The sequence below is a fragment of the Pristiophorus japonicus genome, chromosome 21 (assembly GCF_044704955.1).
Source record: "Pristiophorus japonicus isolate sPriJap1 chromosome 21, sPriJap1.hap1, whole genome shotgun sequence".
NCBI lineage: Eukaryota > Metazoa > Chordata > Chondrichthyes > Pristiophoridae > Pristiophorus > Pristiophorus japonicus.
In genome coordinates this window covers 30,119,161-30,141,371 of record NC_091997.1, presented here as the reverse complement: position 1 = coordinate 30,141,371, position 22,211 = coordinate 30,119,161, and positions in this window count along the sequence as shown.

Genomic DNA, 22,211 nt, shown 5'->3' with positions numbered 1-22,211 from the left:
GTAAAAAATTAAATCCACTCGGACATAGGACTGAGCGTTTTTGCACAATCAAAGGGAATCCGAGTGGGTGAAACGGGTCACTTTCAGGGGAAGTTGTAATCGGAACTCGAGGGACTGACACAGGCTCCAACTCTCCTCGCTCACCACCACCGCCAGCTGTCCAGAAAGGAACTGGTTCCAATCAAGAGTGTTTTCTGCCAGACTCTCTCATCTTCGACCAGAAGTTAATATCCCACTTGCAAAAAGAAAATGCTTCTAATTGCATGGAGTGTATATAGTTTCTGTGAGAGAGGCAACCTCCACCCCCCGTCAGTTTTCGGGTCCTACAATTAAAAGTCTTGAAATAATTCGGCCATCCGCCGTTAGAAAGCAGACGACTCCAGAATTGGTAGTGCTCCTTCAAACCGCATTCCCAGTTTTGCACACAGCCGCTGAGTCGCGCCGAAGTTCCAGGCTAGCTTTAATTGTAATTCTATTTCTGTTCACGTCGTTGCAACCGTTTTAAGGTGTCTGCCGATAGTATCGGGTGCACACAGAAAGGCCTGGGCCCTGAGTCGGGAACTGGTAAATGCAAAATGAAATAAAAAGAGGCATGAATTAGTCAGAGAGCGTAAACACACTGATATAAAACATAGGCGCACTAATTTCACCCTGTGCTGTGTGTATTGTATGTATATGCATTATATATAAAAATATGTGCTTGTTAGATAGATAGATAGATAGATAGATAGATAGACGGATAGAGACAGATAGATATGTAGATAGATAGATAGATAGATAGATAGATAGATAGATAGATAGATAGATAGGTAGAGATAGAGATAGAACAATGCTGTACCAAAACACTCTCACGACCTCTTCCTGATGGTTTATTTCTGACCCGCCCCCGAGGGGTTCAATGTCTGAAACCACTTCATTCCTATCGATTTCTCAATTTGCCCAGCTTAGCACTTTCCATTGTGTATTTGCAGCCTTGGTCCACTTGTTTGGACACAATTCTTGAGTCCCAAACTGAAATCGCATGGCGCCACTGGCCATTGCAAAGATGCAAGGCGACGCACGGGATTTTGCATTTGGCCTGCCACATTTTTAATGTGGTTCTAAATCTACAGGAGCATGCCGATTAATCCTTGCATAGCCATTCTTAAAAGGGAGAAAGTGTTGTACCGCTGTGAGGTTGTTACGGAGAGCCCTCGATTTACACCCCAGCTTTGATCAATAGTAACAGGATCACTGGGATCTGGCCGGCCGATCGATTTCTCCTGCCACATGGGTTGTCGGGGCCAGTGCGCCGATTTCGGATCAGTTTCTGCACTTATTTTATTATGTAAGCAGATTAAATAGGAATATTTGGGGTTTAATATTATGACAGATATTAGATATCGACTCAAAGACTCCTCGGCGAACCCTCGCTGAGCCTCCTTGTTATTGTTAATAATTTCAAACAGGTATTATTTGTGATTTGAAGCAATATGAACCGCATAGCCCTTGGACTATTGGTAGATTGGACTCTGTATTCACCAACTAATGTTTAAACCAGAAACAGTGCTTTCTATTAAATTTGAAGCACAAAAGGTTACCAACTCCCCCCTCTCCCACCCCCACTCCCCTGACAGCAACATCAATTCAAGCCAGAATCGTGATTTCAAAGGCCTTTCTCGGCGAGGCTTGTGTTCAGCAGCCGCTTGTGTTAGCTCGGCCTAGTGGGTCAGTAGATAAGTTAGGTATTGACTTGGTCCTTATTGAGAAGCCTCGAGGAAGGGACAGGGCTTGCACGGCACCCAGGTTGAGAAGATTAAAAAAGATCAGACGTACCAGGGACCCTGTTTTTTTTAAGCCTGTGGATTGTAGAAAGAAGGGCGATTGAGTGAGGGGGGGGGGGGAATAGAATGAGTCACAGTACTCGAAGGTGGAATGAAACCTCATTTCAACGTGATGTGGGGTGGCAGAGGGGGAGCGGGTAAGGAAGAGCTTGTCGACTGGCCATATATTGGTTGTTGTGTGATTTTAAAAAAGACTTGCAATTATATAGCGCATTTCACGACCTCAGGGCGTTCCAAAGCGCTTTTGCAACCAATGGACTGTTTTTCAAGTGTAGTCACTGTTGTAATGCAGGGAATTCGGATTCTGTGTTTATATGATCACCTTTATTATAATTACTTTCCAGCTCCTGCCACTACTGTAGCTCACCACTAAGCATTGTAATCGAAGTCAACTTTCTAAAGGGTCAAATAGACACAAACCTTGACAGGACCAGTGTCAGGGAGTTCTACTGAGTCTCAGTAATGAGAAAGAAAAGTTTATTTCAGTAATGCGCATGTTCAGACTATCTCATTGAAACCAGCCACAACTTCACAATGTCTTGTTGCCATGGTATGCTGCTTTTTATTACAATCCTTGTAGCCTATATTTTATATTATATAGGAATAATCAATAAATGTAACTGTTGTTTTTAACACCTTACTTACCACCGCAATACAAAGACACGTAGGAATGAGCTCGTTGTTGATTCACACCGTCGGATAACCTCATGCATTATTTTTTTATTAAATGTGTTAAGTTTGTTGTGCAGTTTCCCTTGGAGTAAGCATCGCCTGTTCTGTATTCGAGGTCATGTGTCACATTCTCTTTCTTACATGTTAGAATGTGTGCATTGTTACATCAAAGAGCCGCACCTTGGAACAATGTACAATATCTCAAACCTGAATGGAACAATATAGGATATTGTGCAGTGTGAGTTGAAGTTCGGATTCTCTGGAGCATAATAAAAATCCACCACGGTTTTTAGAGCATCTAATACCTTACTTAGGTGGAAGGGGGAGAGAAACCTCAAATTCCATGTACAATATAAGAACATAACGAACATGAGCAGGCGTAGGCCATTCGGCCCCTCGAGGCTGCTCCGCCATTCAATGAGATCATGGTTGATCTTCTACCTCAGCTCCACCTTCCTGAACTGTCTCCATATCCCTTGATTCCCTTAATATCCAAAATTATATCCATCGCTGTCTTGAATATACTCACAACTGAGCTTCCACAGCCCTCTGGGTAGGAAATTCCAAAGATTTACCACCCTCGGAGTGAACAAATTTCTCCTCATCTCAGTCCTAAATGGCTGACCCCTTATTCTGAGACTGTGACCCCGGTTCTAGACTCCCCAGCCAGAGGAAACATCCTCCCTGCATCTACTCTGTCAAGCCCTGTAAGAATGTTGTGTGCTTCAATGAGATCACCTCTCATTCGTCTAAACTCTAGAGAATATAGGCCTAGTCTACTCAATCTCTCCTCATAGGATAATCCCCCCCACCCCCCAGCCCAGGAATCAGACTAGGAATCAGTCAATAATAGCTGAACTTGCGATGATACGTATGTGTGCGTGTTTCTGACCAGATCATTTTGGCAAGTGTCTTTCAATGGCAGGTTTTCATAGGCATTAGAAATTGTGATATTTAATACCGTTTGTTATTATTATATCTGTTCACCAGAGACCAGGTGCGCCAGTGAATTCGAAAACACTGAAGTGCAACCAATGGAAAATTCCCTCGTCTCACATTTCAGGGTGTGAAGTTACGCTGCACAGAAACCGTCATGCATTGACAATTTATAAGTGTCAGCTGTGGCTCAGTGGGTAGCACACTCGCCTCTGAGTCAGAAGATCGTGGGTTCAAGTCTCACTCCAAGGGTTGGAGCACAAAAATCTAGGCTGGCACTGTACTGAGGGAGTGCTGCACTGTCGGAGGTGCCGTCTTTCGGATCAGACGTTGAACCGTTAAATCTGTTCCCTCAGGTGGAGGTAAAATATCCCATGGCACTATTTCGAAGAACAGCAGGGAAGTTGTTGCTATGGGCCAATATTTGTCTCTGAATCAACATCACTAAAACAGATTATCTGGTCATTATCACGTTGCTGTTTGTGGGAGCTTGCTGTGCGCAACTTGGCTGCCGCGTTTCCCACATTGACTACACTCCAAAAAAATGTCATTGGCTGTAAAATGCTTTGAAACGTCGGATGGTCGTGAAAAACGCTATATAAATGCAAGTCTTAAACAAAACAAAACAATTCGAGCCTACCAGTATGTTTGGTGCAACTCGCTTCAGCTGAAAATAGAAGTTCTTCACCCGGATGGTTTTAAAACGATGATCTATTAACCAGATGGTAAAGATTGTGGGCCAAAAGGAACATTGACAAACGTACAGGTGATAAAAGCACACTAATTCCAGAGTAAGTTTCCTTCTATCCCGAACACCAGCATAAATTCTACTGACTAATTACCTTTTGTGTTTGCCAGAGATTCAAGTGTAACGCAATAAAGGCAGTGCTGAATTGAACTAATAATACCCGCATTTCGGATGACCTGAATGATCGGACCAACATTTCCCATTGTCTTCTGTTACTTGCCCTTCTGAAGGTTGCTGATATAAAGGTTTCAAAATTGTTCCTTGCTTTAACAAAAAATGTCACATAAAAACAATGCTTATGCAAAGGGCTCCCCCATCACATCTTTCCATTTGTGCAGTTATCTAGCAAGAAGAAAAAGTCTGTGCCTCCTGAGCAAACGCGGTTGACCAATTTTTACAGTTCTAGACAGAAGGGTGGGTGGAATTTCTGCCGCTGGATCTGGGACATCAACCATTACATCACCAACAAGTCCTATAAGCTCTCCTTGTTCACAAGGATTTTTGTTTTTAAACATAGTTGAAAGCAACTGAAATTACTGCTTTTATTTTCTGCCGCAAAGTTTTTTTCTCTCTCAATGCATTCGTCGACTGTGAAAGCCAGTGTTAGACTGGGGACTGAAGGCTGACTAGGATTTTAATGAAAATTCACCAGTTTTTGCTGAAATTCTGGTTGACAGTTTCATCCACATTGCGAAAATTTAGCTCCTACACGTGAATCATTAACTAGCTAATATTCTCTCAACCGATCAGCGTATCAAAGCTAGGATTTAATAATATTCTAAACACATAAAGAAAATCAGAATTATATGTTTCTTTATTTTACTATCAACGTTCGTCTGCATCTCTCTATCTATCATCTATTTACCTATCATTTTATCTATATCTATCTATCCATCTATCTACCTTTCAATTTATCTACCTATCTATCGATTGATCTATCTATAGGTCTATCTATCACTATCTTTCTATTTATCTATCTATCTATCTATCTATCTATCTATCTATCTATCTATCTATCTATCTATCTATCATTGTATCTATCTATCATCTATCTCTATCTATCTATCTATCACTATATCTATCTATCTCTCTATTTATCTATTTACCTATCTATCTATCCATCGCTGTCTATATATCTATCTATCCATCTATCATCTATCTAGCCATCTACCTATCTATCTATTTACTTATTTACCCATCTACCTACCTTTCAATTTATCTATCTATCGATTGATCTATCTATAAGTCTATCTATCACTATCTTTCTATTTATATCTATCTATCCATCACTATATCTATCCATCACTATGTATCTAACTATCACTGTATTTATCTATTTATCTATCTATCATCTATCTCTATCTATCTATCCATCACTATCTATCTATCTATCTATCTATCTATCTATCTATCTATCTATCTATCTATCTATCTATCTATCTATCTATCTATCTATCTATCTATCTATCTATCTATCTATCTATCTATCTATTTATCTATCTATCTATCTACATACCTATCTGTCTCTATCCGTCTATCCATGTTAATCTAGCTATCTGTTTATCTACCTGTTTATCTATCTATCTCTCTACCTCTCTCTCTGTCTATCTATCTATCTATCTATCTATCTATCTATCTATCTATCTATCTATCTATCTATCTATCTATCTATCTATCTATCTATCTATCGACCTAGCTAGCTATCTGACTATATATCTATCTGCATATCTGTTTATCTGCTTATCTATCCATCTATCTCTACATATCTATCTATTATCTATCTCAATCTATCTACCACTTATCTATCTTTATTTATCTATATATCTCTATTTAGCTATAATCTCTCACTTACCGATCTGTCCTTTCTACATGGGTTATACTGTTATGTAAGAATGGTTATGTAGTTAAACAATTAACAGATTTAGCTAAACATTATGCCGATTTTTTACAAGGTGAATGGTCGATTTCTTGTAATGTTTTGGGTAGAATCAGTGAAGGATTATTGAGTAGCAGTCCGTGTTAGCAGTCAGCAGGCAGAACCCATGGGTGAAATAAAAACCATCTCTGGCAGCAATTTTGTTTCGTGTGTTTTATTGGGGAAATATCTTTATCTAATTTAGAAAACATTAGACATGACAGATGGAGATGTGCTCGTCAGTAAGATGTGTAATATGGAGTGTTCGGTATGCGGAAAAACGGGATAGATAGCAGGGAACAAATGGAGTCAATGGGAGTCGAACAGAGTGATTGTTTCCCAGAAGGAACCATAGTTGAAGCCCTTAGCTTAGGAGATTGTTTGGGTGTTTTACAGCTGTCTCTCTGCCAGTGACGCTGCGTTATATATTTTTTTTTGGGGGGGGGGGTCGAAGAAAACCAGATGTGACTTAGGAATTCAATTGTGTTTAAGATGAGGTGGTGGGCGGGTGACAACTTAGGCCGCACAGAGGCAAAAGGTTTGTGTCCAACTGCCGACACCTTCATGATGCTCCATTCAACGAAAGAGGCAGAGACAGGCCGGTGGCGTCAGGTGTTTATAAAGAAAATCGATAATCGTGTTTTGCAACTTGAAGCAATGTTGGGACCCTGTTTTAGTAACTCCCCCCACCCCCCGCTAACCAGGCAACACATGCTGATCGGACAGGCGTCAAACAATCACAGTGAACACGTGTAAAAGTCTCTCTGAACTGGAATAAAACGTTCAAGAAATGTAATAACAATTATATCTAGAAGGACTTTTCCCTTCATATAGATATTGTAAAGGAACTCTCGCTCATCGGAAGCCTCTCTCTGTCCATCTCCACTCTGTACCTTCACCTCTAGGTTTCTGACCGTGTGTGTGTTCTGCCTTGTCTATCATTGTCTCTGTATCTGCCTCTTTTTGTTCCCTTATCTCTGTTCCTGTCTCTTTCTATCTTATGTCTGTCTTTATTTCTGTTTATCTTTGTATGTCACCCTTTGCCATCTCCTGCTGCCTGTAACCTTCTCCAGCCCGCCAACCCTCCGAGATCTCTGCACTCATCCAACTATTACCTCCGGTGCATCCTGGTTCTTACCATTCCACCATTAAGTTCTGGAATTTCCCCCTAACTCTCACCGCCTCTCTACTTCGCTTCTTTTAAATGCTCCTCAAAACCTAAGTCTACCCCGTCCTAATGTCTCCTTATGTGGTTCAGTGCCAAATTTTGTTTGCTAATCGATCTCGGGAAGCGCTTTAGGACGTTAAAAGCGCTCCATAAATACAAGTTATTTCCTAGGAATGTTGCTGTAGATCTGTCTCTCTGTTGCTATCTCTCTGTTTTCTTGTCTCTCTATCTCTGACTGCTACCTATCCACGTTACCGCCTTTCTGCATCTGTCTCTTACAGTTCGTGTCTGTGGAGCTCTCATTGTCTCTGTTCCTATCTCCCTAGGTTTCGTTCTCTTTCCTTCTACATTAGAATTAAATAGCCTTGCATTTAAACGGCAATAGTTTCTCTTATTCGAATAATGGCAAGTTATAGTCAGTAGTTCGCTTAGAAGTAATTTAAAAGCGGAGCAAATTACACCTCTTCGACCTGTGTATTAACATTGAATGCACGATAATTTCCACAAGTCTAGCTCGTGCCTCTGAGCCGCTAGCAGTGGTTTACGAGTGGAGAATAGGAGTAATAAGCCAGTTACAGTAAATGTTTCGGAAGTACCATGCTAAACACACGAAGGCGTCTCCACTGCAGGACGCGGAAGGTATGGTTTGTATTTCCAGAGCTTTCCAACAAGGAAAAATCTGTATTGCACTTTAAAGAAACACAAATATATTAATGAAACTATGATTATTGGGCGGTTACTGTGGGAGAAACACTAGTGTTATTTAATATGCACACTTTGTGTATCCACTACTCAATTAAAAAAGTCACCTTGCACTAGGCTTTCGGATGTTTCCTAGAAGTGATAAAGAAGTGTATAGAAAGAAAGACTTGCATTTATATAGCGCCTTTCATGACTATCGGAAAGCGCTTTATAGCCGATGAAGCACTTTTTGAAGTGTAGTCACTGCTGTAATGTGGGAAACACAGCAGCCAATTCGCGCACAGCAAGCTCCCACAAACAGCAATGTGATAATGACCAGATCATGTTTTTTTTTGTTATGTTGATTGAGGGATAAATATTGACCAGGACACTAGGGATAACTCCCCTGCTCTTCTTCGAAATAGTGCCATGGGATCTTTTACGGCCACCTGAGAGAGCAGACGGGGCCTCAGTTTAACGCCTCATCCGAAAGACGGCACGCCGACAGTGCGGCGCTCCCTCAGCACTGCACTGGGAGTGTCAGCCTGGATTTCTGTGCTCAAGTTCCTGGAGTGGGATTTGAAACCACAGCCTTCTGACACAGCGACGAGTGTGCTGCCCCCTGAGCCACAGCTGACACCTAAATGTATACATGTATTATTATTATTGCTTAAGTTTCATTCTCGATCATTTCTCTGTTTATTTTCCATTTCAGGCCTCTGTGTTACTGCTCCCTGGCTGAAAGCGCAGCTTCCTGAGTCTTATGGTTATTTCTTTTTGACAACTTTTATTGAATGTTACCACAAAAAAACTGCTGATAACTGGAACTGGCTGGGTTACCTCAGGCGGAGCAGAGTGAAATCAATACCGTCAGACCATACAACTCCTTGATGGTTCAATTGTAGAAACCCAGCAGCCTCACACCTGGACTGCTCCATGTCTCACTTGCCATAGACAACCATCATTGAACTGCAGAATAATTCATTATTTTGAGACACTTCTGACAGATGTAACGCTTAAGGCGCCGCATAAGTATAAGCTTTTCTCTCTAATTTTGCAGCTCGATCTACACATATATGTTTTAATGTTAGTTGATATATTTGATATTATTATTATGGTTTTTTTTAAATGGCAGTTCACATTTCTCAATCGTTATTCAGTATCCTATTGGCGGACGGGACCTTTAATTATAAACCACATCAGATGGATAGCAGCAAATCTGCTAGACAGCGCAAAAAAAAGTTATCAGCCATTACTGTTAATTGCTGCGACCTTACTCTTTCTCTCCCATGTGACTTACTACAGGTTATCACTAACAGCTGTCTAACTTTGGGAGAGCTAGATCAGGATCACTATATATATATATATAATATGAATTATATATATATGAACTGAGTCAAATCTGACGTGAAATGAGAAATACAGCAAACAATCTGGGGTGTTTTATATAACTGTACGTGAAACATGCATGCATATATTGAAATTGGATAACATGCAAGCGGGAATAATCATCTGGCGTTAACACCCATGTGCCTTGGTTACCCTTCATCACAGCTAAATCATAGCCCGTAAAGGCGGATAATTTCCCCCCTCGGTGGAAAGACTGTTTCAGACTGGCTGTGTTTTAACTGGAAGGACTAGCACAGCTTGCGAGCCGCGCTGTCTCATTTCCATTTTTATGAGCTGATCGTATCTTTGGGTTACTTGTTTATTTTGGAGCCACTATCCCCCAGGGGGTGTTGATTCTGAATCTCACCCCTCCTCCCTCTCTCTCTCTTTGCCTGTCTCTGTTCCCACCCCCACCCCTCTTTCTCTGGCCGCCACACTTCCCTCCTCCCCTCTCTGCCCTCTTTTGCCACCCAGCCTCTCTGTGCCCCGCTCTATTTCACGCGCTCTCCTCTGTGCCTGCGTCTATCCGCGCCTCTCTCTTTCTCTCAGCGTTCACAGCTGTATTTGCCAATGCAGCTCCCGACTCGGAGCCCCCAGCTGGGCTCCAAAGAGCCTCCTCCAGTTGCAACTGCCTCGTTTAAATACCTTTAAGCTGTTCGTTACAAAGGAGAAAGAGGGAGAGAGAGCGAGTCATATGGCTTGAGAAACGCACTGCTCTAATTAAGGATGGAATATTATTAAGGACACGGCACTTGAAACCGAGATATCTGAAGCACAAGGCAAAGACGAATAAGACATAACATAATGAGAGTTCTGTGTGGCACTTCGATGGCAAATCAGACCCAATGACTACTTAATAAGCGCTTGCACTTATCTGTATCGGTGACACTGTCTAATTCCGAGTATGTAACTCACGACATACACTTTATAGAATTCAGCAAATATGTTGCATTTCTAAAAATATAAAATCTTTATTGGGTAATTATCAACATTCTAGTCCAATAAAGGAAAGGTGTTACCCAACGGGGTGTCAGAAATTACAAATCTTGTCTTTATCTATTTTCATTTGCCCAAATCGAGTGACTTGTTCCACCTGCACTTTGAAAGAAACTGGTTTGTTTATCGAGTCTGACCCGTGTCGCCATTTCTAATTCCAGACATAGTAACTTTCAAGGAACTGCGTTTGCCTTTTCTTTCCCTTAAGAAATAAATTGTCGATTTCCAGCCGACAGCAGCGAGAAATTCAGACACGGAGCTGCTCTTAAACGTCATGGATATCGATAATAGAGAATCATAGAATTTTACAGAGGCCTTTCGGCCCAGCCTGCCTGTGAAAGAGCTCTCCAATTAGTCCCACTCCCCCTGCTCTTTCCCCACAACCCTGCATATTTCTCCCCTTCAAGTCTATATCCAGTGGTAGCACCCTCGCCTCTGATTCAGAAGGTTGTGGGTTCAAATCCCACTCTAGATACTTCAGCACATAAATCTAGGCTGACACTCCCAGTGCAGTGCTGAGGGAGTGCTGTACATGTCGGAGGTGCCGTCTTTCGGATGAGACGTTAAACCAAGGCCCACTCTGCCCTCTCAGGTGGACGTAAAAGATCCCATTGCACTGTTTTGAAGAAGAGCAGGGGAGTTATCCCCGGTGTCCTGGCCAATAGTTATTCCTCAATCAACATCACAAAAACAGATTATCTGGTCATGATCACATCGCTGTTTGTGGGAGCTTGCTGGGCGCATATTGGCTGCATGCAGCGTTTCCCACATTACAACAGTGACTACACTCAAAATATTACTTCATTGACTGTACAGCGCTTTGGGACGTCCGGTGGTCGTGAAAGGCGCCATATAAATGCAAGTCTTTCTTTCTAACGAAAACAGCATCTGAATAAAATGCAACGCGAGAACTGAATGTCTCATACTTTCAAATGTTGTGCAATCCAATAACTGTTCGTCAATATATTAACTTTGTGAGTATTATAATTAAATATCGTAACAAAATTAAATAAATAGTTAGAATCAGCGAAAGTACAAACAGGGGCATTATTTAAAATTAATCTGCACTGCATAAAACATTTTATGAAAAGGTGCAAGTGCGTGATTTTTTTTAACATTTTGTGTGAGGCAATGGAGGCCAAGGCGATTGCAACGCCACCCAAGCACCTGACTAATTTGCTTTCGGGTGCATAGGAATTGAGAAGTCGGCCTGACATTTGTACGGTCCCGGTAATTCCCTCCCGTTATTTTATGTCCCGTTGGGAATATCACAAGAGAGCACTGTGCGATGTAGCGCCGCTGCCGAAGAGCTGGGTTTATAATCTAGGCAGTTCTTGAATTGCAATGCCACTACAATTCCAGCGGTAGTGTTGGAAAGATATTTGAGAGTTCGGAGGCGAAGAGGGGCTGACTGAAACTAAGGCGCAGATCTCACTGATAATTCAATTCATGCAGTAATAGCACAAATGTTGGTTTATAAAGCGCGGATTTCGCATTACAGGTGAGAAATTAATTGCGATTTCACACCTCCAGATTGTTTAACTGACAATCTACGTAATAATTAGGGCAGTTTGTAAATTGCAATATAATCACCATTTAGACTTGTAACCCCTGCCCCTGAGCACAGACATAATTTCACTCCGGCTATGTCGCAGCTATCTTTCAAGAACTTTTCATGTTAGACACCAATCAAATTGTAATTTCAGCTGCACTGGAAAGCTGAAAGGAAAGGGCTGACTCACACATCCCACATTAAGTGAGTATTCCTTCCACAACTTGTTGAAATTCGTCAGTCTTTGTTCGCAACCTTGCTGCTCATTCATACCTCAACCATTATTTTTTTAAAGTTGTCATCTAATTTGGCTCGTGGGCCAAAATACTGAGGGTTTTTTAAAACTCAATTTCTGTTTAAACTTGTTGTTGCAGCGTTAACGGTGCTTCCTGCAAGCAATGGATGTGTCAGTCAGTGACCAGGTGGATAGCACTCACTCATCTCTGAGTCAGAAGATTGTGGGTTCAAGTCCCCACTCCAGAAACCTGAGCACAAAAATCTAGGCTGGCACTCCATTTCAATGCTGAGGAGTGCCGCACTGTCGGAGGTGCCGTCTTTCGGTCCGCTCTCTCAAGTGGACGTAAACGATCCCACGGCACTATTTTGAAGAAGAGCAGGTGAGTTATCCCTGGTCTCCTGGCCAATATTTATCCCTCACACAACATTAAAAAAACAGATTATCTAGTCACATTGATTTTTGGGGGAGCTTGCTGCGCGCAAATTGGCTGCAGCGATTCTTACATTACAATAGTGATGTCACTGCAAATGTACTTCATCAGCTGTAAAGTGCTTTGGGACGTGGGGTGGTCGTGAAAGGCGCTCTAAAACGCGAGCGTTTCTTTCTATATAAATGCAAGTTGTTGTAGCCCTCTCGTACCTTGGTAAGTTTTTACTCATCACCTGAGTTCAGATACTGACTGGCACAGGCTATTCAATCATGAGAAACAAGCTTGATCCTGTGGACTACACTTCAAAAAGTACTACACTTCAAAAAGTAATTCATTGGCTGCAAATTGCATTTGGACATTCGGTGGTCATGAAAGGCGCTATATAAATGCAAGTCTTGCTATTTTTCTTTATGTGTCCAACCTTATCAAAATAAACTTCCATCCTAGAACTGATACAGTTGTGTTCCCCAGAGATCAGTACTAGAACCACTGCTTTTCTTGATATATATTAATGACTTGGATGTGGGTGTACAGAGCACAATTTCAAAATTGGCAGATGACACAAAACTTGGAAGTATAGTGAACAGTGAGGAGAGTGATAGACTTCAGAAAGATGTAGACAGACTGGTGGAATGGGCAGATGAAATTTAATGCACAAAAATGTGAAGTGATACATTTTGGTAGAAAGTATGAGGAGAGGACATATAAACTAAATGGTACAATCCTAAAGGGGGTGCACCCACGGAGAGACCTGAGGGTATATGTGCACGAATCGTTGAAGGTGACAGGGCAGATTAACAAGGCACACATGATCTTGGGCTTCATAAATAGAAGTATAGAGTACAAAAATGTGGAAACTATGATGAACTTGTATAAAGCATTGGTTCGGCCTCAACTGGAGTATTGTGTCCAATTCTAGGCACCGCAATTTAGGAAGGATGTGAAGGCCTTAGAGAAAGTGCAGAAAAGATTTGCAAGCATGATTCCAGGGATGAGGGACTTCAGTTATGTTGATCGACTGGAGAAGCTGGGGTTGTTCTCCTTGGAGCAGAGAAGGGTGAGAGGAGATTTGATCGAGGTTCAAAATCATGAGTGGTCTGGACAGAGTAGATAGAGCGAAACTGTTCCCATTGGCGGGAGGGTCGAGAACCAGAGGACACAGATTTAAGGTGATTGGCAAAAGAACCAAAGGTGAAGTAAGGAAAATATTTTTTACGCAGCAAGAGGTTAGGACCTGGAATGCGCTGCCTGAAAGGGTGGTGGAGGCAGACTCAATCGTGGCTTTCAAAAGGGAGTTGGATAAGTAATTAAAGGAAATGAATTACAGGTCTACGAGGAAAAGGTGGGGAAGTGGGGCTAACTGAGAGTCGGCATGGGCTCGACGGGCCAAATGGCCTGCTTCCGTTCTGTAACCATTCTATGATTCTAAATTTAAATGAATGTTAATTTGATTGCACTTTATTGCAATACATATATATTTTACATATATGCTCTGTTAGTATATATAATCATACATTTCTATGGTTATATATATATAGTAGCAAAGCATCCACTGAGTTTGTAGGCCGCTGTGTGTGTATGTACACGTCTGAAATGTTTGGGTGTCGATGCTTATCTCTATGGGTTGTGCCTATACTGTTATTGTGTGGTGTGTTTTGTGATGATTTGTGTGCAGTGAGGATTCGTGTGTGTATACTGTGTGCGTGTGGCTGTGTTTATTGTGTGTTTGGAGTAAAATAAATAGATAACACATTGGGAGGAAAAAGAAAAAAGCTGGGCTCGAAACGGTTCCTTTCTTTTTTTTGATCAGACCCGTCGCCGTGACAGCATCATTTATTACAAATTCTCCTGGTCAACCTGTCCCGGAACAGCCTGGGCTATTCCCTGCACCCAGGGCGCTGGTGCCGAGACCCTCTCTGTACTTGTAACTCTATACACGAGCGAGTCTCTGTAGAGAGAGTGAGATGTACAGACAGTGTGATCCTTTAACAGGCATTAAGGCCTGCAGTAATCAGCACATTGGCGGATATTTCTTACATTCTCCTAATACAGTTTTATTTGAATGTGCGCAGTAGGTGTGCAGATATAAAACATACCTCCCGATTTAAGGAGGCTGAGATTGAAGTGCTGCTGCTATTATTTGTGAAGTTACTTGCCCAGTCGAGACCAATTCAGAGAGGCACACAATGCCATGGTTTATAGTTTTCCTCAACACCCCCTATTATCCCTGTGAGTTTTTGTACAACTTGCAAATTATTCCAGGAAATTCTCCAACAACATGACCAACAACTAGAGACGATCGTCAAACTCTTGGCGCTTTCATAGCCCGAGTATTTGTACAGTGCGGATGATTTACAGGTTGAGAGGCTTTGCTTTGCGCAATGATTTAATCCGGATTGTTTTGTGTGGTGGCTGGCCTGCGTAAATTGCACCGCTGCAACCTGGTTCCTTGGGACCTGATACTCGGGCGTTCGGTGGCTCCTTATCGATTAGGAACCGAAGGTGCAAATTATAAGCAGGCCGAAGTTAAGTGGAGGCGGTCTGATATCTGACCGCCCCCCCCCCCCCCCGTTTTAAATGTAAAGTGTAAACCCATCTGGCTCACCGGGGTGTTCAAATCCGAACCTTGCGGAATAATGATTGCGACTCCCTGCCCACGGTGACTGCCCACAGTTTGTGTGTGCGATATATTTATATTCCTGCCTCTTGTAGAGGTTGATCTTTGGAGCTCTGATGAGGCGGGTGTGAAATAAACCAATATGCAAAATTGAAACAGGAATCTAAAACTTTTAGTCGAGAAGTTGGGGATTCAGCGGCGCTTGTGAGCGAGCGGTGGAGGCTGACAATTCCCCCAAAAGTATTACTGGTTTCTCACCAGTAGCAAGTCATCCTCGACTCCGGGCGAACTGCCTAAAAGGTTTCTCACACCCTCCCGTTAGCTGATTTTTATTGTCTAAATTCACAGGGTGTCCTTAATTTTGCAACGGGAGAGGGAGACAATTTTGGTGATACTGGATTTATTTGGGGAGAGTTGGGAGGGGATTCATTGCAATCGGTGTGTAACTGAACAAAGACTCTCTAAGGCTGCAGCTTCAGACTGCCGGCTCCCCGCTCCCTGCCCCACTGTCTTTGTGTGTCTCACCGCGGTCGCCATGTTTCCAGCGGCCGATCGCCGCGCTGTCGAATGGTCTTTTGTTAAAAGGTTTCCCCCTTCTCTCTACAATCAACTCTCAGCGCATTTCTTAACACAAACAGAAACGCACAGCAAAATTGCAGGCGCTGCGTTTTCGAAGTTGGCTTTCCGCATTGAAATAAAATTAAGACTTTTTTTTAACAGGAGGCGGCTGCCCAGAAAGTTGGTGGCTGGGCCGTGGAGTGGCTGTAAATATCTGAAACCCACGCTCCTGCCTGTGCGCTTTGTACACAGAACCTTCTGCCTTTCGTCATTCCCGGTATCCGCACTGAGCATCTCTGCCGCCAAACCAATTGCGGTTTGATTAAATATCACATCGGCAGCGTTTGGGAAAGAATCCAAAGTTCAGAGTGAATTTGTTTTGCTTTGGTCGAATCATTTCAAACTCCATCGAGGCGAAGCAATAAGCAGCTCTGTGAATTTAGCCCAGAGCCGCATAGTTTTCACAAAGTATTCGTAAATCATCGCCACTCTTACATCTGCAAATGTCAGGAGGAAATGTTTAAATGATTTACTGTGGGTTGTTTTATCCCGATGTGATGATCACACAAGGTGGCTGCAAATTCATGTCAATATGATAGAAACGCCGCACACTGCAGCTGAATAAAATAAAACCGATGCTGCCCAAGTGTAAAGGAAAACATTTGCGTCGAAACCACAATGCCTTGTGCAGAAACACTGAAAAACACTCGCAGTTACTGCAAGCCAAAGACAGTGCAGCATTTTCACATGTATCTGTCTGTATGACAAGGTTGGTGGAGCAGTTTAACCCGACGATCACTAAAAAAAAAACCTTCAGTTTTCTGGAAGTCCAGTTTTAGAAAATTATTCTCGAACCCCAAAAAACTCTTGTCTATTCGTGACACGAGGATCCAAATTTTTTTTAAAGACCAGATGTGACCGGGGCAACATTGGAGTTTTTCATCTGTAACGGGTGCTCCATATTACACCCTTGTAGGGTAAGTATTTCATTGTGCCTATTTCCAAGTCTGTAGATGTGGGAAGCCGAATGTGGACACGCAGACTTTGGTCAAATACACGTTATGTTGGATCAGAATTCATACTTTTTTTTGTTGAAAACTAAAATTCGAGTTTTAAGCGTACACCCTCTGTAACCGAATCGAGTAAAATATTCGGTATATAACATGATTCTTTAACGAGAAAATGTCATGGTGGGTAAGATGATTGACAATAATCATTGTGGCAATGGAAGTAAAATAATGGGAGAACACGTGCTGGCATCAGGATTATTCCTAAATATTATCCCTTGACCAGGAGTTTCATATAAATGGGAGTGAGTATTATTCCTTGCTCGCTCCCATTTATCTGAAATTCCTATTCAAATGGTACCATTTGCTACATATTGTTCATTTATCTGGAGCCTGTTGTGTGTGACAGATCCTGAACTCGCCAGTACTTAATTGCTTTCACCAGCGACTCTACCTTCTCGGTGCTGCTTAATGTTAAGAGTTTTTGTGATAACGGTGTGACTGATGCAAAGCGCTTAAAGGTTTACCTCCCTCACATGAATCGATTACGAATTTGAAGCCGTTTTTGCTGTACACCACTGTTTCGTCTTGGCTTAAAGAAACATTTGATCCAAACACGCATTCTTAGCGTTGTCTGATCAGTGATATTCTGTGACAAAACTTTACCCATCACTTCAACAAAAGATACTTGTTTCCGGGCAGAGTTTAAATGAACATTTAATCCATTGGTCGGATAGTTAACTGCCTTATGATCGGTAAACAAAGATTGTTAGCCGGCTGCACTTTAGAACCTAGACGAATTGACATAGTGCCTTACTGAAATCAGAATAGTGACACATTATAGCCTTTTGATTCCTGCTTCAAGTAGTGACTCCCAATTGGTTCTAACTATTTAGAAAGCACTGGAGCAAAATAAACATAGCAGAATTTATGTTTTTTCTCAACTTAAGCTTGTTTATTGCAGTGAAATAAACAATACGAGCTTTACAGTGGCAAAACCTACTACGTTAAGTAACGAGGTTTCCAGTCACTCTTAAATTCCTAATTGAGTCTATCCAGAAATCTCAATGTTAGTTCTTCTACAGCTCTGCCTTAGCGATTCGGTTAAAGTCCAATACACAATCTGTTTTAAAAGCAGTCGCGGCGACAGAGCCAACAATCTCACCGCATTCGATTGTAATCGCGGTTTCCCATTAGTGGACAGTCGTAACATTCAGATAAAACCACCACTTTAAATTAAGTAGATCACATGAAATGTGCAAACACATGGGACGCTTGCTTCTGAAAGGTGTCGGTGGCCTCTTTAATTCGCACCCTTCTCGATACTGAGATTGACAAGAGTGCAAGTCAGCCAATGTCTTATCCAGGTATAGCCCAATCTTTGTGACTAAGTTCCTGTAAATGTTCCTGTAAAAACAAACAAGATTTTTTTTAAATAGATTTATTGACACAATCCATTTCCCACTGGTGCTACAACAATAACTTGTATTTATACAGCGCCTTTAACGTAGTAAAACGTCCCAAGGTGCTTCACAGGAGTGTTAAAAGACAAAACAGATACATTTGACACCGAGCCACATAAGAAGAAATTAGGGCAGGAGACCAAAAGCTTGGTCAAAGAGATAGGTTTTAAGGAGCGTCTTAAAGGAGGAGACAGCGGTAGAGAGACAGAGAGGTTTAGCGATGGAGTTCCAGAGCTTAGGGTCCAGGCAGCTGAAGGCACAGCCACTAATAGTTGAGCGATTATAATCAGGGATGCCCAAAAGGGCAGAATTAGAGGAACGCAGAAATCTCATGGGGATTGTGAGGCTGAAATAGATTACACCCAACTCCCCAAGCGACTGGTGAAATACAGTCTTAAATATAAATTACTTTCTAATGTTACATTTTAATATCTCCAACACCGAAGAAAGGTTTTCTGTGGAATCCCCGTTGTCACAGCTCTGTACAGATGGAAGCTCTGTATCCAACTTCATTTCATTTCAGAGATGGACGGACATGCTTACAGGAATAAGTATGTGTCCTTTCTGCATCTAATTGGCCTGGCTGCCTTTGGCGTGAAGTAAAGGAGCATTGTTTAGAATAATCCCCTCGTCCGAGTGGCAGTCGATGCTGTATTTACATTTCTTTTGCTTATCGCATGTGTGCATACAACCCCACAAAAAAATAATATGAGGAAATGGTCCGTAAACGGAGATATTGCATTTACAAAAAAAGGTATCCTAGCCCTTGGAGAGAATGCATGGAGCTCATGGTCACAAAATTCACTGGTTCCTGGGGAGCAGAAACACCAGCATAGAGTAGTTGGGCCGAATGGCCTGTTTCTGTGCTGTGAATTCCCCATGTCATTCTAATGAATGTTAAACCAGACATTCGCAGCTTTCCAGCCATTAATGAATTTTCCACAAGTTGCACCGAGCATTTTTTTCGAGTGAAAAAAAACTCAATTTGAACGGCTGGATTCCCATCTAACTAAACCGGTTATCTCTCTTTATTCCCACTGCAAACCTTTTCCAAAATAGTGGTTTTGAAGCTTTGGACTATTGGAATAACTGAAGCATTCCTGAACGTCTTTAATGAATTAGAACATTCCAGAATACGGATCAATCATTCCAATCGCTGCCCTTTCGGGGCGAAAGGACTCTAGAATCAGATCTCTGCAATGAGCCGCGGAAATGATTCGAGATGTGGAAACCGAGAGTGGTAGGACAGACGGGCACTTCCGTGTCATCTTAAATGCATTACTGACTACATTCCCCTGGGCAAATCCCGATTCTTTCATCAACAAACCATGTTTAATTTATTTTCAGTGGAAAAAAAACAGCAAAATAAAATTGTTACTCGTGAAGTTATCATTGAATGAGTGACTTCTAAGCGTCGGGCTGATATGCTAACTAAGAGATATATTTATTTGGCACTGCATTATAAAGGGATCCAAACTCAACAGACTATGTTAAAAAAGGAAAAAGATTTAAATATATCGAGTGGCATGTAGCTGGATTGCTTCATTACACGCTACATGCAATTCAGTTCAACTGGGACTGGAGATGGGGGATTGTGTTCTCAGAATGCATGGAGAAGGAAATGGCGTGTCTCTTTAAATTAACTGCTTCGGTACGATCACGGTATTTAAAGGTGTACTGCTCCCTTGGATCTGAAATCAATATTTGGCTCCTGGGATTAACTGTTTCAGCACACCCGAGGAGGGGAGGCGGTGGGGGTGGGGAGGGAGTGCTGGAAATCTTTCAGCCCATTGGATATGTTTTATCTAGCGGGTTTGGCTGCACTGTAGCATTATTGGGGGCCGCCACCCATTGGAGTGTAACTCACCTGAGGTGCAGATATCCTCGGTGCTGGTATATGGAAAGATAGACTTGCATTTCTCTAGTGCCTTTCACGACCACCGGACGTCCCAAAGCATTTTACAGTCAATGAAGTACTTTTTTGAAATGTAGTCACTGTTGTAATGTGGGAAACGCGGCAGCCAATTTGCGCACAGCAAGCTCCCACAAACAGCAATGTGATAATGACCAGATAATTTGTTCTTAATGATGTTGATTGAGGGATAAATATTGGCCCCAGGACACCGGGGATAACTCCCCTGCTCTTCTTCGAAATATTGCCATGGGATCTTTTATGTCCACCTGAAAGAGTGGATGGGCCTCTTAACGTTTCATCCAAAAGATGGCACCTCCGACAGTGCAGCACTCCCTCAGCTCTCATCATCATAGGCAGACCCTCAAAACGAGGATGACTTGCTTCCACGCCAAAAAGGGATGAGTTCACAGGTGTTCCAATGAAGGACCTAATATTCCAGGTCCTGAACTACATCCTGAAGGGTGGAAGATGCCTTTGCGTGGATTTTTTTTTAAGTTGCACCCAAAGAAATGAAGAAATGCTGGAACCAACTTGCAATGGTGACCACCCTGCGGTCTGGAGGCCAGTGCAAAAAGTGGCAGGACCTTGGTCAAGTAGTGTGTGTAAGTAATATTTTTATTTTTTAATGGAATTGCAATTGTAAATGTGGCCATCTACATATGTCCCCACTCAGCAGAAAGACACCCTCTCTTAAAAAGTTATATTTTCATCTTTGCAGAGGAAAGTGGAACACAACGAGAAAGAATTCAAACAGGAGGAGGCCCAGCAAATCTGCACCCACTGACACCCTTGGAAGAGAGGGTTGCTGCTTTGATGGGTCCTGCCTGGAGAAAAGCAACCACCACTGCATTAGCTGGGTCCACACTCGAGGAGGAGCGCAAGTCCTGCCAATTCCACAGTCTGGCTGTGATAAATGTTAAATACTGCGCCATGCTTCGGTTCATGGGGATGTCTCCCTCAGCTATTCTTTGGTTGATGCAATGTACTATCACTGCACTGGGAGTGTCAGCCTGGATTTTTGGAGTGGGTCTTGAACCACAAACTTCTAGCCTTAACTCTGTTTCTCTCTTCACAGATGCTGCCTGACCAGCTGAGTATTTTGCAGCATTTTCTGTTTTTAATTCAGATTTCCAGTATCAGCAATGTTTTGTTTTTGCTCTACTGATCTGGTATCTCTACCCAAGGGAACTATTCCCCCGAGGATTGTGGCACTTTATCTTATATTTTTTAAACCTTTCTTCTGTGATAAGATGAGGGAAGTGACGGGTTGTTCTCTGCTGTGACTTATGTTGGAAACGTGGCAGATAGTCCCCATGGATTGAAACCCTGAGATCGGGTTATTGGGACACGTAGCTGTTTGTGGGAGCTTGTTGTGCGCAAACTGGCTGCCGTGCTTCCTACATTACAACAATGACTACACTGCAAAATGATTTCATTGGCTGTAAATGAAATCATTTTGGAATGTCCAGTGGTTGTGAAAGTCGCTATATAAATGCAAGGATTTATTTTTCACTGAAACTGGAATCATCCCGTGTATCCTTTCATCCCCTATTCAGCGCCCCCCCCCCCCCCCCACCCTGCCAAGATCGATTTTACAAACACAATGGGGGAATAAATTGATTTGAGGGCTGTTATCCCTATCTCTGTAATCTCCTCCAGCCCCACAACCCCCGAGATGAGGCCAGTTCCTTAGATATATTCAAAAGGGAGTTAGATATGGCCCTTACGGCTAAAGGAATCAAGGGGCAGGGAGAGAAAGCAGAAATAGGGTACTGAAGTTGCATGATCAGCCATGATCATATTGAATGGTGGTGCAGGTTCGAAGGGCCGAATGGCCTACTCCTGCACCTACTTTCTATGTTTCTATATTTCTATGTCTGCACTCCTCTAATTCTGCCCTCTTGAGCATCCCTGATTATAATCGCTCCACCATCGGTGGCCTGCCTTCTGTTGCCTAGGCCCTAACCTCTGGAACTCCCTGCCTAAACCTCTCCGCCTCTCTACCTCTCTTTCCTCCTTCAAGACGTGGTTTAAAAACTACCTCTTTGACCAAGCTTATGGTCACCTGCCATCATTTCTCCTTATGTGGCTCGGTGTCAATTC